Source organism: Dipodomys merriami, unplaced genomic scaffold (assembly GCF_024711535.1).
Source record: "Dipodomys merriami isolate MVZ:Mamm:240054 unplaced genomic scaffold, mDipMer1.0.p SCAF_279, whole genome shotgun sequence".
In the NCBI taxonomy this organism is placed as follows: Eukaryota; Metazoa; Chordata; class Mammalia; order Rodentia; family Heteromyidae; genus Dipodomys; species Dipodomys merriami.
In genome coordinates this window covers 762790-780808 of record NW_027204259.1, presented here as the reverse complement: position 1 = coordinate 780808, position 18019 = coordinate 762790, and the positions used below count along the sequence as shown (strand labels likewise).

General features: G+C 39.5%; 1 long non-coding RNA gene across 1 annotated transcript in view; it reads right to left on the bottom strand.

Moving 5' to 3' along the window:
- Positions 1 to 9230: 9230 nt before the first annotated feature.
- Positions 9231 to 18019, bottom strand: part of LOC138837902 (uncharacterized) — a 30665-nt gene continuing 21876 nt past the window's right edge. Inside the window, exons 3-4 of the long non-coding RNA XR_011375498.1 lie at positions 16457 to 16697; positions 9231 to 9743 (exon numbers count right to left, since the gene is read on the bottom strand). This is a non-coding gene — a long non-coding RNA (uncharacterized lncRNA). The remainder of the gene's footprint in view (positions 9744 to 16456; positions 16698 to 18019) is intronic.

The window sequence follows — 18019 nt, the reverse complement described above, 5'->3', positions numbered from 1 at the left end:
ACTTAGAGTTTCTCCAATTCCATCCTGTAATATTTTCAGAGTGTCTGTTTTGACTCCAGGTCTTTGATGCATTTGGAGTTGGTTGTTGTGCAGGGTGATATATAAGGATGTAGCTTTAGTTTTCTACAAGTGATTAACCAGTTTTGCCAGCACCATTTACTGAAGAAGCTGTCTTTCTTCCATTCTAATTTTTAGCTCCATTATCGAAGAATAGATGGCTATAGGTCTGTAGGTTAATTTTTGATTTTTAATTATATTCCATTGGTCCTGAAGTCTGTTCTTGTCTTCAGTATCAAGCTGTTTTGATTACAATGGTGTTGTAGTAGAGTTTGAAATTTGGTATGGATATACCTCCAGCACTTTTCATTCTGTTTTTTATCATTTTTGCTATTCAGGGTCTTTTATTGTTCTGTATGAATTTTTGGATTGCCTCTTCTACTTCCTTGAAAGATGAGGTTGGAATATTTATAGGTATCACATTGAATTTGTAAGTAGCCTTGGCAAGTATTGCAATTTTCATTATGTGGATCCTTCCAATCCAGGAGCATGGGAGCTTTTTCCACTTTCTAAGTACTGTTTTGTTTTCTTTTTCAGGTTTTTAAAGTTTTCATCAGCTGGGCACTGGTGGCTCACGCCTGTAATCCTAGCTACTCAGGAGTGTGAGATCTCACAATCATGGTTCAAAGCTAGCCAGTGAAGTTAAGTCCATGTGACTCTAATCTCCAATAAACCAGTAGAAAACCGGAAGTGTTGCTGTGCCTCAAGTGATAGAGAGCTATCCTTGAGCTGAAGACCTGTGGGACAGCACCCAGGCAGAGAGTTCAAGACCCATGACTGACAAAAAAAAAAGTTTCCATCATAAAGGTCCTTTTTGGTTAATTCCTAGGTGTTTTATTTGGGGGAGGGGGCTATTATAGATGGAATTGTTATCCTGGTTTTAGCCACACTTTTCTCATTGTTGGATTAGAGAAAAGCCATTGTCTTTGAGGGTTAATTTTATACCTGGCAACTTTGTCAAAGTTTTGAATCATTATGAGTAATTTGGGAGTGGATTCCATGGGATTCTTTAAATACAAGATCATGTCATCAAAAAGAGGGCAAGTTTTAATTAATCTTTCCCTATTTGGATACATTTTATGTTTGCACCTTGTCTTATTGTTGTAGTTTGGCATTCTAATACTAAATTGAAAAAAACTGGAGAGAGTGGACATCCTTGTCCCCTTCTTTTTTTTTTATTGTGAAAATACTTTACAGAGGGGTTACAATTACATGGGTAAGATAAGGAATACATTTCTTATCAAGCATTGTAATCTCCTCATTTGTTTCCACTTCTCATCCCTACGCATCCTCGCCCCGCCCCCACCCAATTCCCCCCTCCCCGGCACCAAAGTTGTAAAGTTCATTTTCAACATTAAGACTTGTACGTCTCATTGTTGCAATGGGTACACCTGTATCCCTATTTAAACGAATTGTTTTTCCCCTTCCCCTCTACAAATTATACCGACATCAAATACAGTGAAAGCAGGGGTTATACTGTTGGGGAGGGACATACAAAGCAACAAAGAAATAATTTTACAAATGTGTTAGAAACAATCGCATGAAGGAAAAAATAATATTTGAATACATACCTTAGGGTTCATTTCCCTAACATTAAATTATCTGATCTTTTCTGTTTGACTCAGACATATACTAGATACTGCTAATAAGGGAAACTATGGGACCTATGTTTCTTTGGGCCTGGCTTACATCACTTAATATAATTTTTTCCAAGGCTTTCCATTTCCTAACAAATGGGGCAATATCATTCTTTATGATGGAGGCATAGAATTCCATTGTGTGTATATACCACATTTTCTTGATCCATTCATCTACTGAGGGGCATCTGGGTTAGTTCCAGATCTTAGCTATAGTAAATAATGCTACAATAAACATAGTCGTGCTGGTAGTTTTAGTGTGGTCTTGTTTGTGAACATTTGGGTAAATGCCGCATAGCCTGAAATATTCTTAATAGAGACCCAGAAACACGACAAATCAAAGAAAGGTTGGACAAAGGGGATTGCATGAAATTGCAGAGCTTCTGCATGGCAAAGGTCATAGTTAGCAAGATCAGTAGAAAGCCCACGGATTGGGAGAAGATCTTCACTAGCCATACAATGGGCAAGGGTCTCATATCTAAAATATACCTGGAAATCAAAAAATTAAATCCCCCAACAACAAATCTTCAAATAAACAACTGCCCAATAAATAAGTGGGCTAAAACCTTAAAGAGAAACTTCTCTGAAGAGGAAAGAAGGATGGCCAATAGATATATTAAGTAATGCTCAACCTCCCTAGCCATAAAAAAATGCAAATTAAAACAACATTGAGATACCACCTCACTCCAGTTAGAATGGCTAAAATCAAGAACTCTAATAACAACAGATTCTGGAGGGGATATGGACAGACGGGAACCTGACTGCATTGTTGGTCGGAGTGTAAACTTGTTCAACCACTTTGGAAAGTAGTATGGAGGTTCCTCAAAAGACTCCACATAGAGCTTCCCTATGACCCAGCAATCCTTTGTCCCCTTCTTGATTTAAGAGGAAATGGCTTTAGTTTTTCACCATTAAGTATAATGCTGGTTGTAGGTTTGTCATATACAGCCTTTATTCTATTATGAATGTTTCCTGGATTCCTAATTTTTCCAGAGCCTTCATCATAAAGGGATTGTTGGATGTTGTCAAATGCTTTTTCTCAAACAATTGTGATAACCATGTGGTTCTTATACTTGCTCTTGTTGTTGCGATGTATTATATTAATTGATTTGCATATATTGACTCAACTTTGCATCCCTGAAAGGAATCCTGTTTGATTGTGGTGTATTATTTTTTGGATGAATTGTTGAAGTCAACTGACCAAAATTTTGTGGAGAAGTTTTGCATCAATGTTCTTCAAAGAAATGTGTTTAAACTTCTCTTTTTTGATGAGTCCCTGCCTGGTTTTGGGATGAGGGTTTTAATATCCTCATTGAATAAGTTCTGTAGTGAACTTTCGCTTTCAATTTCATTGAAGAGTTGGAGTAGTATTGGTGTGAGCTCTGCGTTGAAGGCCTTGTAGAATTCTGATGTAAATCTGTCTGGTCTTGGGATTTTTTTTAGATAGGGATTCTCTTATTGCTGTTTCTATCTTAATGCTTGATATTGGCCTGTTAAAATGGTTTAAATCATCTCGGTTTAGTTTCAACAGCATGTCGATATTTGCTATGAAAAGGTCCATTTTTGCCAAGTTCTCAAACTTATTAGCATAGTTTTGAGAAGTATAACCTTATAATGTTCTGAATCTTGGTTGTTTCTCTAGTGATGTTTCCATTCTCATCTCTGAGTTTATTTATTTGGGTGATTTTTCTTCTTTTTCTGATAAGATTTGTTAAGGGTCTTACAATTTTGTTAATGTTTTAGAAGAACCAACTCTTTGTTTTGTTGATTCTTTCTATTTTTTTTGGAATCTAATTCATTTAATTCTGATTTAATTTTAATTATTTCTTTCCATCTACTGGATTGGTGTTTATCTTGCTGCTCTTTTTCAAGGAGGTTCAGATGGCTCATTAAATTGTTGGTTTCATATATCTCCAACTTGCCCCTGAGTACTGACTTTTCTGTGTACCAGAGGAGCTGGTAATTTGTCTGCTGGTTTTTGTTGAATATCATGAACATTTGAATTTCCTTTCTAATCTCTTACATGACTTACTCGTGATTCAACACTATGTTGTTCAGCATCCATGTGTTACAGGACTTTCTTTGGTGGCTTTTGGCGTTGAATTGTAATTTTATTTCCTGTGGTCTGAAAGAATGCAAGGTATAACTTCAATGTTTCTGAATTTATGCTTTTGTTTTGTGACCCAAAATGTGGTCAGTTTTTGAAAATGTGGCATATGCTGCTGAGACAAAGTTGTATTCTGATATTGCTGTGTGAAATATTCGTTAGATGTCTGTTAAATCTAGTTGATCCTTGGAGCTGTTTAGGCCTGAAGTTTATTGTTTTTGCCGAGTAGATCTATCTAGTGTGGATAGTGGTGTGTTAAAGTCACCAACAATTAATGTCTGTGGATCTACGTGAGCTTTGAAGGAAAGTAGTGTTTCTTGGATAAATTTGCGTGCTCCATTGATTGGCAAATAGATATTTAGAATTGTAATATTTTCCTGAAGGAGCAATCCATTAATTAGTATGTAGTGACCTTCTTTTTCTCTTCTCACTAATTTTAATTTGAAGCCTATTTTATCTGATATTAGGATTGCAACTCCCACCTGTTTATGGGGGTCATTTGCTTGGTAGATTTTGTTCCAGTCTTGCACTTTCAAAATGTGTTTGTTTTTATTGGCAAGTTGTGACTCCTGAAGGCAGCAGATGGAAGGATTTTGTTTTTTAATCCAACTAGACAATCTACGTCTCTTAATTGGAGAGTTAAATCCGGTAATGTTGAGAGATAGTACTGAGAGGTATTTTTTTATTGTGGAAATGCAGTACAGGTGGTTTACAATTACATGGACAAGATAATGAGTACATTTCTTATCAAGCATTATTGCCTCCTCCTTTGTTTCTGCATCCCATCACTTCCCAGACTCACCTTACCCAATCCACTCCCCCCCACCAAAATTGTAAAGTTCAATTTTCAACATAACGACTTGTATATTTCATTGTCGCAATAGTTCCACCTGTATTCCTATTTAAACAATTTGTTTTTTCTCTAACCCTATTCAAATTATACCAACTATAATACAGTGAAAACTGGAGTTGTTTTTTGTTATGTAGAAAAACGAACATTACAACTTTGGCCAGGGAATGGGGGAGGGAGGGAGTGGGGATGAGTGTGGGGGGGGAGGTGAAAGGGATGTGAAGAGGAAACAAAGGAGGAGGCAACAATGCTTGAAAAGAAATATATTCACTACCTTGCTCATGTAATCATAACCCCTTTGTAGAGTATTTTCACAATAAAAATCTTCACTTATTATAATTCAAATACCAAGCAAGAGTAATTTTATATAATCATTACAAGTATCATTTTATCACTATCATAAAACAGAATAAAAGAGCAGTCCCAATTATTACCTATCTATCATTATGCTTAATTTCTAATCATTACCTAAATATCTTAAACAATCTAAATAGTCATGTCTTTAACATAGACATAAATATTCTATAATTTTACCTAAACATTTCCAGGGTCATACATTCATGATTCTAAGAAATGTGCACAGCAGTTAAAAAATGCTTTTGTGAAATTAATGTGAGACATGTTGTTGTTGTTGTTGTTTGCAAGTCCTGGGCATTGTCCCTAAGCATTTTTGTGCTCAAGGCCAGCACTGCACAACCTGAATCACAGGGCTAATTTCTGTTTTTGAATGGTTAATTGGAGAATAAGAAACTCAACTGTAGTTTTCTGTTTGGGCTGGATGTGAAAACAATTGTTAGATTTCAGCCCCCAGAGGAGCTAGATTTACAGGCGTGAGTTACTGGCACTTGGTTTGATGATTTTTTAATTTTAATTATGTTTTAAGATGTTTGTTTCACTATAATGCACATAATTCTATAGATAAATTTATATATATATGACGACAAATTCCCTCTAAAAATGTATGACTTTCTACACATAACATTTATACACACACACATATAGATGTTTCTGAATATATATACTTCCTCTAAAATTTTTATGCTACTATTTTTTTACCCTTTTCATTTCAAAGATATAGTCTATTTTTCCAAAAGTTTCCTAGAGTAAAATGACTAAAGTTTCAATAGAAAGTCGAACATATTATTTTTAAGGTAATTTTAGATATACACATGATATAGTAGTAATATTTATAGTATATTAATTGAAAAATTCTGTTCAAACCCTTAAATATTTGTTTGTAATGGCAGGAAGAGGGGAAGTTAATTCACACTGGTTAGAAATGTGCAATGCTTCTAAAATCTGTTCAATAATTTGTTATAATCACATAATCAAGCTACCTGTTATGATTTAGTTTTTTTGTTTCTTATTTATTCAAAAATTTAACACGGATGCATGCACAGTGGTAATAATAAAATTATTAATAAAATACAAATAATACAAAATCATAGGCACATACCAGATTTTCAATAATTAGCACTTAAGATCCTAATAATAATTTTGTTGAAGATGATGATAAGAATGACTTTGATAATGGCAATGTTATAATTGAAAAGGAATACATTTTAGACATCTTTGAATTTAGATTTCCCACATTGAATACATAATAATAAACAGTGTTGAATTACATACAATAAGGAAGCAGTAGGGAGGTTGTCAAAAGACTTCACATAGAACTCCCCTATGACCCAGCAATCCCACATTTGGGCATTTACCCAAATGTTTACAAACAAGACCACACTAAAGCTACCAGCACAACTATGTTTTTTGCAGCATTATTTACCATAGCTAAGATATGGAACCAACCCCGATGCCCCTCAGTAGATGAATGGATCAAGAAAATGTGGTATATATACACAATGGAATTCTATGCCTCCATCAGAAAGAATGACATTTCCCCATTTGTTAGGAAATGGAAAGGTTTGGAAAAAATTATATTAAGTGAAGTAAGCCAGGCCCAAAGAAGCATAGGTCCCATGGTTTCCCTTATTTGCAATATCTAGTATAGGTATGAGTCAAGCGGAAAAGGTCAGATAATGTGATGTCAGGAAAATGAACCCTTAGATGTGTACTTTAATGTTTTTTTTTCTTTCATGCATGAGGTTCTAATGCATTTATAAGATTATCTCTTTGTTGCTTTGTATATCCCTCCCCCACATTATAACCACTGCTTTCACTATATTTGATGTCAGTATAACTTGTGGAGGAGATGGGGAAAAACCAGTTGTTTAAGGATACAGGTGGACCTGTTGCAACAATGAGAAGTACAAGTTTTCATGTCCAAAACTACCTTTACAATGTCGGTGCAGGGGGGGGGAAGAGAAGGATTGGGATTGGGGGGAGGGGGGAGGCTGGGAAGGGATGTGAACAGTAAACAAAGGAGGAGGCTGCAATGCTTGGTAAGAAATGTATGCATTATCCTGCCCACGTAATTGTAACTCCTCTGTACAGTATGTTCACAAATAAAACAAAATAAAATTAAAAAAAAAGAATAACAATAGGAGAGTTTCAATATCAAGAAATAACAATCACATAATCATGTGAGACAGTAAATCCCTAATGTTATTCTTGTAGTCTCTCTAATGTATATTCACTTTTCTTGGTGGTATTGTTTTCTTATAAATAAAATTGTTTATTTTCACGTTTATTATCCCACATAGATAAAATATAATAAGCTGACTGCTTTGTTATCAAATGATCTTGTTTGTTCTAGCCTTGGGAACTTAGGAGAAAGCCTTTCACCACCCACATAGCCAGTGGCTTAGTTATATATCCCTAGAAGGTAACAACACATGCCACAAGCATGCTTCACTCATTAGGCAGAAATCCTTGGTCGGTTTTAGTTTCTATCCAGTTCACTGAAGAAAATCTATGTATAAATTTATGAAGCACACTTGGCAGCACATAAAGCAATAAGAAAATTCTGATGGACTAAGATTAGTTTTCAACCTAGTGTGATTAGTTCAAGTAACTTCTCATATACATACTATTCAATAACCAATGTTTTTCAGAGATATGTTGAGTATGTTCTTCAATACAAATGTAGACACATGACCTACTTTACATAATATCAATTACATATCTGTGGTTGCCTTAAAAAGACACAGCCCTTAGAGCGAGGAGGTAAAATTTATTTTTATTTCTGCATGAAGCAATTTGTGACTTCATACCAACAAACTGAATTTGACTCTTTCCTTATTTGTAAGCTAAGGTGGAAAATGTAAGGACTCTTCACTTTTCTTTTTTCTTCCTCTAGGAGTAAGCAAAGTATTCTTCAATATTTCTGGTAGATTACATCCATTTATAGATGAGAAATGTAAGGCCAACAGTCAATTTAGTGAGTAAATAATGATACTAGAATTTGTGTCTGAGCTCTTCCCTCTGCACACTTAACAAGGAACAGTAATTTGTTGATGGAGAGGACCAATATGAAAACACTATGTGGAAAAAATATACTTTGTAAAAAGTTGTTTAAGACTAGGTGACCAGTGATGAGTACATGAAACAGACTTGTGTCAGGGGCATAAAAAGGAGTACATAGAAATCATATTAGTGCTGGGCACCAGTGGCTCATGCCTGTAATCCTATCTACTCCGGAGGCTGAGATCTGAGGATCATGGTTCAAAGCCAGCCTGGGCAGGGCTCAATCTCAGGTCCCGGGATGGACCTAACCCTCTATTGGCTCACAGAATGTTGTACTCACCATGACCCATTCATCACTTTGGTTTGCTAGGCCTTGAGTTAAAATCCCAGAACTGTCAAAAGATGAATACTGATGTGAGAAGCCAAGTGATCTTCCTCTTTTCCTGTGCTGTGAGAGTCCTGCTTCTCAACTAGGAATGGAACATTCTATATAGGCAAATCTATAGCCATGAGAACAGGTTGACATCCATGTCAGCACAGTTATACCTGGCACCATACTCAGTAAAGTACACAATACCTCCATGAATTAGACACAAATTAAGGAGAAGTGCACTGAACACAAGATGCTGTCTACACATGTATATCAATAGAGGTCCTATGTTTAAATTATGAATTTATGATCATCCTGGCCCTCCCTGGTGCTCAATGTCAGGTCCTGGAAATGGTCTAGCTCCTCAGTTGATCACATTCCAGTGTCCTCACCTTGACCCTTTCACCAATTCGGCCTGCTAGGTCCTGAGTTCAAATCGTAACACTGTCAAAACATGAATCCTGATGTGAGCAGTACATCAGTTCACCTCCTTTCCAGTCCTGTGAATGTCCTGGGTCTCATCTAGGATGGACAAGGCATATGCTACTCTATAGACATACGAATATGTTGTCATGCATGTCAGCACATTTATATCTATCATCACACTCAATAACATACCAAATTCATCTCTGACTTATACACACAACAAAATAAATAACTAAACTGAAAGCATGATGCATTCCACACATGTATGTAAATAGAGATCCTATGTGTAAAATAGGTAGGCATATGATTTTTGTCAGTGTTGGGCTTTAATTCAGGCACTGGGATCAGGCCTGAACATGTAGTCTTCAAGGAAGGTGATGTTCCCCTTCTTCCACAGTGCAACAGAGTTACCCAGACCTGAGTTTTAATCCCAGCTCTGGCAGTAAAATGGGGAGTATTCGGACTAGGGTGCTTCCTTCATAATTTTTTTTAACAGAGTCAGAGGTTGAACTCAAGTTGTGGCAACTCTGATCAGTTCCGAACATCTTAGGCTGCAACCTCTGGACCTACAACCCATCATCGGATCCTAGGACCCCAGGGCTTGCAGGAACAAAAAAAATAGCCGCGAAGGGAAAAGAAAAGTTGCAGGAAGTTCCACCTGGCACTTTTATGTTCATTTTCCTTTGCATGGTGATCATGCTGGGTCCGAACTCAGCGGCCTGCAGAGTGAAGGTGACCTGGAGTGGCTGAAGGTCTGCTGGCTCTCGCGGAAGCCCAAGGGCATCGGGGTATCGGAGACCTCAAGGTCGAATCCAAGTCAGTCCCCCTCCATTGAGGGAATGGCAGGAGATCCTGAGATACTCTTTTCCAGCACTTGGAAGGGTCGTGGAATTTGATCAATCTCATCTGTGAATGAGTACTTTTTGCAGGATGCACCTAGGAAATGATAAGCAAGACTCATTGTGTATAGATTATTTTCAATGAAGAGTTGATGAAGCTTGACCATAATCATCACAGTCATGAAATGGAGGCATCGGGGAAGATCCAAGAATCGGTAGTCATGGGGTATATTGGATTCCATCACAGGTCGCCATCTCTCCTAATGTATGCAAATATGCAGACTACCTTCAGCTTATGAAGGGATGAGTATTGTGCTCTCCCTCTGCCACTCCTGGGGCTCAATCTCAGGTCCTGGGAACAGCTTAGTTACTTTTTAGCTCTCAGCATGGTATCCTCACCTTGACCCTTTCTCCTGTTGTGTTTGCTAAGCTCTAAGTTCCAACCACAACAGTGCCAAAAGCGGAATGCAGATGTGAGAATCCAATACATCCACGTGTTTTCCTGCCCTGTGAAAATTCTGGGTCTCAGCTAGGATGCAGAAGGCTTAAGCAATGTTACAGACATGGGAATTAGTTCTCATCCCTGCCAGCACAGTTATATCTCTCATCATAATCAATAAAATACAAAATGCATCCCTGACTAAGATACACAATAAAAAGAATAACTACAGTGAACACATGATGCATTCCAGACATGTATTTAAATAAAGATCATATGTTTGAAATAGGTGGGTATATGAATTTTGCCAATGCGGGGGCTTCAATTCAGGCCCTGGGAGCAGACCTGACCTTGTAGTCTTCAAGGATGGTGATCTTCCCCTTCACCCACAGTGCTATAGTGTTACCCATATCTGAGTTGGAATCCTAGCTGTGGCAGAAAAAATGGCAGTGCATGGGAGAGCTGAAGATGTCGGCTTCTGTGGTCAATGATCACAGAATGAGACTGAAATATTCTCTGAACAGCTGCATGATGTGAACCTTCTGCTCAAGGAAAAGGCCAGAATCTTTGATTACCTGGAGCAAGTAAACTCAAAAGTATAGGAGGAGCTGGAAGTGCTCTGGACAACAGGAAGAAAGGAATCTGCAAGTTCCAACAAGCACTGGTGGGCATGAGGTACTGAAGAGACTTCTGGACAACTTGAGCTGACTGGTGAGCACAGTGAATCTAGAGAGAGACATCTTCACAGAAGACCTGAGCATTGAGAGGTCCACGTGGAAGGAGGAGGCCCGGCTGCTGACCCAGTGGATGAACGAACTGACAGAGGAGAAGGAGCAAAAGGGAGAGGGGCGAGGCAGGTGTTTGGCCTAGAGAACAGGCTGGAGGAACTATGGCCCATCTCAGGTCGAGTGACAGTTGCAGGCCCATGCCTACTGCACGCACATGGAGTTGAAAAACCAGGAGGAATAACTTCACATCCAGGTCCAGGAAAACCAGAGGCTCCGTCTCCAGAACCCGGAGCAGCAGTAGCAATGGTGGAGACTGGAGGAGAAGGCCAAGGATTGGCAGGAGATCCCTGAAACCCTATGATGCGCACATATGTGTGACGGACAGCTGGAGGAGCAGCTGGCCCTGCTGAGGGATGCTCTCCACAGGGTGAGCGGTGAGAAGGAGGAGCTTGGGAGCATCCTGGACACAGAGCAGCAGGTGAAGAAACACCTGCGGGAACAGCTGGTCCACACAGAGGAGAAGATAGAGGAATGGAAAGAAGTGGCTGAGATAGAAAGAAAGCCAAGCATCTCAGGACCAGCAGGAACAGTCTCTGGCCCAGCTGCAGGAGCTCAGAGCCACCTGTGAACAGCACAGCATCTCCAATTAGCGGCTGAGCTCCAAGAAGGAGGCCCTGCAGCAGCACCTAGAGAGGCAGACCCAACACCTGTAGCAGCTGAAGCAAGTGCACGGCCCGACCAACTGGGGAGACTAGGTGGTGCCACCAAAGTGGCAGGACACTCTCAAGTGCTTGAAAGCAATCAGACCACAGGAAGAGGGGCGGCAGGCCCAGCTGAGCTTCCTGGCTTTCCCTGGGGAAAGGGAAGTCAAAAACCCTGGAGAAGCAAAAGTTGAGGAGTCGACTCCCCCCATACACATGAACATTGCAGAGGATGGAGACATTCCCCAAATTGATAGGGATGTGGATTTGTGAGCACTCTTAGTGGCTGAAATCCACAGGGGGAAACTCCTGTAGTGGGAGTGGCAGGCCTGCTGTGGGCAACCGGTTCACCTGGCAGCTCAAGTGCCAGAGAAAGCTTGAGCCACAGGCCCTCCATCCCATGAGCTGGCACCACAGCCTGTGTGGGGATGGGAAGAGGGACACCTGGGTGTCCGAGAAGAAAATATACTTTGTCCACGACCTGCCTGATGAGATGGACTTCCATAGTCCAGCGGGTGATCCTCAACATAGATACAGCCAGCTCGGCACACATTGCACTGTTGAGGAGTCCCTCGTGGCATGTAAAGAGCAGATGTTCATTCTGGCTGAGCTGTGTCAGAAGAAACCTGAGCGTGTGTACCAACTGTCCTAGGAGAAGATGGAGAAGAGGAGAGAGCTGCAGGACCCGCTGTCACTCCTCACAGGGGAAGACATGGACAACGGGCTCCAGATGCCAGCACAGGCTGAGCCTCCTGTCGCTGCCGCCGCTTTGGATGCCTCCATGCTCCAGGGCGGGCGAAATGAGGGGGGAGCAGAAAAGTTTTGAAGAATTACCACTTCAACACAGTGTGGAAACTGCAAGAGGAGAGATCGAGGTTCCCAACCCCATAGAGGACTCCCCCACAAAGCACATCCTGCCACGGCTGCCCCACATCTAGAGACACCCACAGCTCATGGGCTCAGGTGAGGAGCACTCCCTCCCTTTCTTCTGTAGAGTGATGCAGATGATGACTATGTGACATGACTCTTCAAGGCCTCAGCAGCCAACATATGTAGGTGGCCAAGTGGCCTTCTCTCAGGCCTACATCTGCTGGGTCATGGTAATGGTAAACTGCGGTTTGGGTAGGGCAAAGGCTTCTGGGAGGTGGCCCAAATTCAAGGGGCATCTAGTGGCCTATTGGTGGCCAGGGAAGAGGGCTATGTTACGCTTATCACAAAGAATAAATTGTTTTCAAAGGAAAAACAAGCCTCCAATAAAGAAGGCTGTGTGCTGAGTTATCCCAATGGGTGCAATATGCTGCATCCTTGAGAAGAGAAGAATGAGGAGAGTGCTGTCTGCCGAGTCCTGTAGACTGTTTGCTCTGTACTGATTTTCAAATGGTGCTGTGTGCTGAGTTCTTCCACAAGGTGTTATGTGCAGAGTCCTTCAAAACTATGCTATGTGCTGAATTTTTAAAAGGGTGCTGGACACTGAGTGTTTTACACAGGGTGCTACATACTCAGCCCTTCAAAGTGTGGTGTGTATGGAGTCTTAACACAGGGTGCTATTTGCTGAGTCCTGGGAAAGAGTGCTACGTGCTGAGTTTTTCAAAGCGTGCCATGCACTGAGTCCTATACACTGCGTGCTATGGACTCCCTCATTCAAAGGGTGCTGTGTGCTGAATCATCCCAAAGGCTACTATATGCTAAGTCCTTCAAAGGGCACATTGTGCTGAGTCTATTACTCAGGGTACTTTGTGCTGTTTTTTGAAGTATGCTGTGTGCTGAGTCTTCTCAAAGGATGCTATGTTCTGAGTCCTTGAGTCTGAGTATCTCTCAGTATCTCAGTCTCTCAGGCTCTCTCTCTTTCTTTCTCTCTCTCTCTCTCTCTCACTCAGTCACTGTGCACGTTCTTGATATGTGGAGTGGAAAGGCTTGGAGGAGTGTCTCCTCTAGTAGTGGAGCTGAGGGGAGATTCGATCCCCTGAGCAAGTGCTAGGGTTGGTGGGGAGTGATGAGCTGAGGTGAGGCGAATGAAATGGAAGGTAGAGTGTCAGATACAGAAGACAGAATACACCAACTGGACCAAAAAGTGACAGATATGGAAAAATCACTCAAATTAAACCAAAGGAAAATTCAAGACCAAGCAGATAATGCCAAGAAATTTAACCTTCGTATAATTGGAGTGAAAGAAGGTGAGGAATTCCAGAGCAAGGGAATGCAACACCTATTGAACAAGATAAAAAAATTATACACTATGAACAGGTAGGCTTCATCCCAGAGACTCATGGATGGTTTAACATACATAAGTCAATAAATGTAATCCAACACATCGACAGAGCCAAGGTGAAGAATCACATGATTATCGCCACAGATGCAGAAAAGGCCTTTGATAAAATTCAACATTCATTCATGCTAAAAGCTCTGGAGAAAATAGGAATAGAAGGAACATTTCTAAAAACAATAAAAGCCATTTATGACAGACCAATAGCCAATATTATACTTAATGGGGAAAAGCTACAACCAATTCTCCTAAAATCAGGAACAGGGCATGGATGCCCACTCTCTCCACTCCTCTTCAATATAGTCCTGGAACCCTTAGCCCGGTTAATAAGGCAAGAAATAGACATTAAAGGGATCCGCATAGGGAAAGAAGAAGTTAAACTACCACTTTTTGTAGACGACATACTATACCGTCACGATCCAAAAAACTCCCTCCACAAACTCTTAGAAATCATTAATCACTTCGGCAAAATAGCAGGATACAAAATAAACCCACAAAAATCAGTGGCCTTCCTGTATACTGACAATGTACAAGAAGAGAGGGAAATAAAGGGAGCATCCCCATTCACAATAACCTCCCAAAAAATAAAATATTTAGGAATTAACCTAACCAAAGGTGTAAAAGAACTATTTAATGAAAACTATAAAAAGTTAAAGAAAGAAATTTCAGAAGACACTAGGAAATTTAAAGACCTCCCATGCTCTTGGATAGGCTGACTTAATATAGTAAAGATGGTAATACTTCCAAAACTAATATACAAATTCAATGCAATTCCTATTAAAATCCCAATGACATACATCACTGAAATACAGAAAACAGTCCAAAAATTCATATGGAACAACAAAAGACCTAGACTAGCCAAAACAATTCTAGGGGATAAAGACAATATGGGAGGGCTATCCATGCCGAACTTCAAACTCTACTACAGAGCTATAATAACAAAGACAGCATGGTACTGGCACAAAAACAGACCCGAAGACCAATGGAACAGAATAGAAGATCCAGAAATAAATCCACAGGCCTACAGCCAGCTGATATTCGACAAAGGAGCCAAAGACATACAATGGAAGAAACACAGCCTCTTCAACCACTGGTGCTGGGAAAACTGGGTGGCCACATGCAGAAAACTAAAAGTGGACCCCAGCCTATCACCATGCACCAACATCAACTCAAAATGGATTAAAGACCTTAACATTAAACCTGAATCTCTGAAACTACTGCAGGACAGAGTAGGAGAAACGCATGAACTAATAGGCACAGGAAGGAACTTCTTGAACAGAGTCCCAGGGTCACAACAAGTTGGAGAGAGACTCGACAAATGGGACTACCTTAAAATAAAAAAGCTTCTGCACAGCTAAATCTATCGCAACTAAGCTAGAAAGACAACCAACTAATTGGCAAAAAATATTTACCAGCAATATATCAGACAAGGGGTTAATATCCTGTATATACAGGGAACTCAAGAAACTAATCCCTCCCAAACCTAACAAACCAATTGCTAAATGGGCAAGGGAACTAAAGAGGGACTTCTCAAATGAAGAAATAAAAATGGCAAAGAAACACATGAGGAAATGTTCATCATCCCTGGTGGTGAAGGAAATGCAAATAAAGACAACCCTGAGATACCACCTTACCCCAGTCAGAATGTCCCACATCCACAAATCAGCCAACGACAAATGCTGGAGGGGATGTGGAGAAAGAGGAACCCTATTACATTGCTGGTGGGAATGTACACTTATACAACCACTTTGGAAAGCAGTCTGGAGGGTCCTTAGAAAGCTAAAGATTGACCTCCCTTACGACCCAGTCATACCACTTCTAGGCATCTACCCTGAACAACGGACACATGCACCTCCATGTTTATTGCAGCACTATTCACAATAGCTAGGATATGTAAACAATCCAGATGCCCCACCACGGATGAATGGATCCAAAAATTGTGGTATCTATACACAATGGAGTATTATGCAGCCATTAGAAATGACAAAATAATGGCATTTGCAGGGAAATGGATGGAGCTAGAAGGAATCATGTTGAGCAAGGTAAGCCAAGAACGATGAGACAAATGGTACATGGTCTCCCTGATAAGTGTATGCTAAATCCAAAATGTTAGGTTATACGACAAAACCAACAGGACTTAAGAAACAAAGAACTCCCACACATCTGGTCGAACCACTACTAAATAACCCATGCTGCTGATCACATGTATGGTGTATAACATGTGAACACCGTTATATGTTACAGACTGTGATAGACAATTTGCTCCAGGAAAGTTAGAATGAACCTATGACTTTAAATGAGCATCATTATTCCATAATACTGTGAAATATGGGAAATTATGTAATCACTTAATCCCAATAAAAAAAAAAAGAACCTCGGGGAAGGTAGGGAGGGAAGGGATGGTAGGAGGAAAACAATGGAGGAGGTAACAATGCTCAATAGGAAGTGTACTCATTACCTCACTCATGTAACTGTAACCCTCTGTATAGCATCTTTACAATTCAAAAAAAAAAAAGTTCTATAGTTTATAGGCAAACACCCGGGGAGATTTTCTCCTGATAGCGTTATGCAAATTGGAGTGGTATCTGTCATTCCTTCATAATTAATTGTTTGAGAAATCATATGAGAATTAGAATAGTCCTCCAAACCCCCTAGCAGGTCACTATTATTTGTCATTACCTGTATTATATCCTTATCCCTCCCATCCCACGGGATGTAGAAGAGGAGGATTAGGAACATAAGTCCAGTATTGTTCTCCTGAAACAGACACTGCCTGCACAGCAATAATGGCAAGCATAGCAAGAAACATATTTTCAACAGTGATAGTCTTTCCTGTAGAAACAACAATCTCCTCCGCAGAATGGCTGAGCTTCTTAATTAGTTCCCAGGTTGGTGGTTGGGCTTCTTTTGTTGTCTTCGCCTGTTCAGGAGAAAGGTGAAGAATTTTGAGCTTTTGCATCGCTTTCTTCATTTGCATCTTCTGTTGTTTTTTTTTTCCCCTGGGTTTGTGATTAATTACAAATAAAGCATGATGGTTTCTCTAGTTAATAGGTCAGCCATCATATTTCCAAATGAAAGAAGACCTGGTAAATTTGTATGTCTCTTATGTGTTCAATAAATAATTTTTCTTTTCTAAGTTGAATTAATTTTTGTAACTGATGTAACAAGTCTATAATTTTTTATTGTCATGATAAAAGAGCTGTCTCTATGGCGGGAAATAAGTTAACCACATGCTTACAGTCTGTGTAAATGTTAGGCTGCTGGGGAAATATGGTTAAAGCTAAAATTACAGCAATAATTTCCGCCTGTTGCTCTGAAATGTCGGATGCCCTTTTAGTAATGGGGAAGTGGTCTGGAATGTATACCACCGAAGTTCCATTTGAGAACCCATCAGTAAAAACTGTTAGAGCTCCTTCTAAAGGTGTTCTTACCACTAACGGAAAATGGTTTTTATCTCTTCCACAAATTTTAATAAAGGATGTTGAGGAACATGAAATTTTTTTTGTCCTGTATAATTTAATAATGCTAATCCCCAATTCTCATCATTCTGTAATAATATTTTAATTGTTTTTTATAATAAGGTATAATTATATTATTCATTTCTTTCTCAAATAACTCTAGGCACCTACTCCTTGCCTTGGCAATGAGTTGGCTGCACAAATATACAAAAGAAGCTATCATTCTTGTCTGACTGTGAGGCAAGTGAAGCCATTCCAGGAATGCATCTTGCCATAAACATCTTGTATGGGTATAAGATGTCTTTAATATTATAAAATCCCAGTCATTATTATAGTCCAATTGGACCACTTTTGCTTGTAACTTTTATTCCACCAATGAAATTTTTCTAACATTATTGGAGTGAATCGTCTCTTAGAGTTAAGATTAGAATCACCTTTTAGGGCTTCAGACAATGGGTGTAATTCTCCTGTGATAATTTTCAAGTAGGGTCTAACCCAATTTATGTTTCCTAGTAATTTTTGAAAATCATTTAATGTTTTTCATTTATCTAGCCTAATACTCATTTTTGTGACATGATGTATTATTTTTCCTAAATAATTTAAAGGTTTATTATGTTGAATTTTATCTGGAAAAATAAGCAAACCAAAGTTGTTTAATTGCTCAATGGTTAATTGTTAAAATTTGTTCTGTTAAATGTTTACTTTCAGCAGCTATTAAAATATCTTCCATATAATGAATAATATAAGCATTAGAAAACTCTTCCCTAGTTTTTTGTAAAGCTTA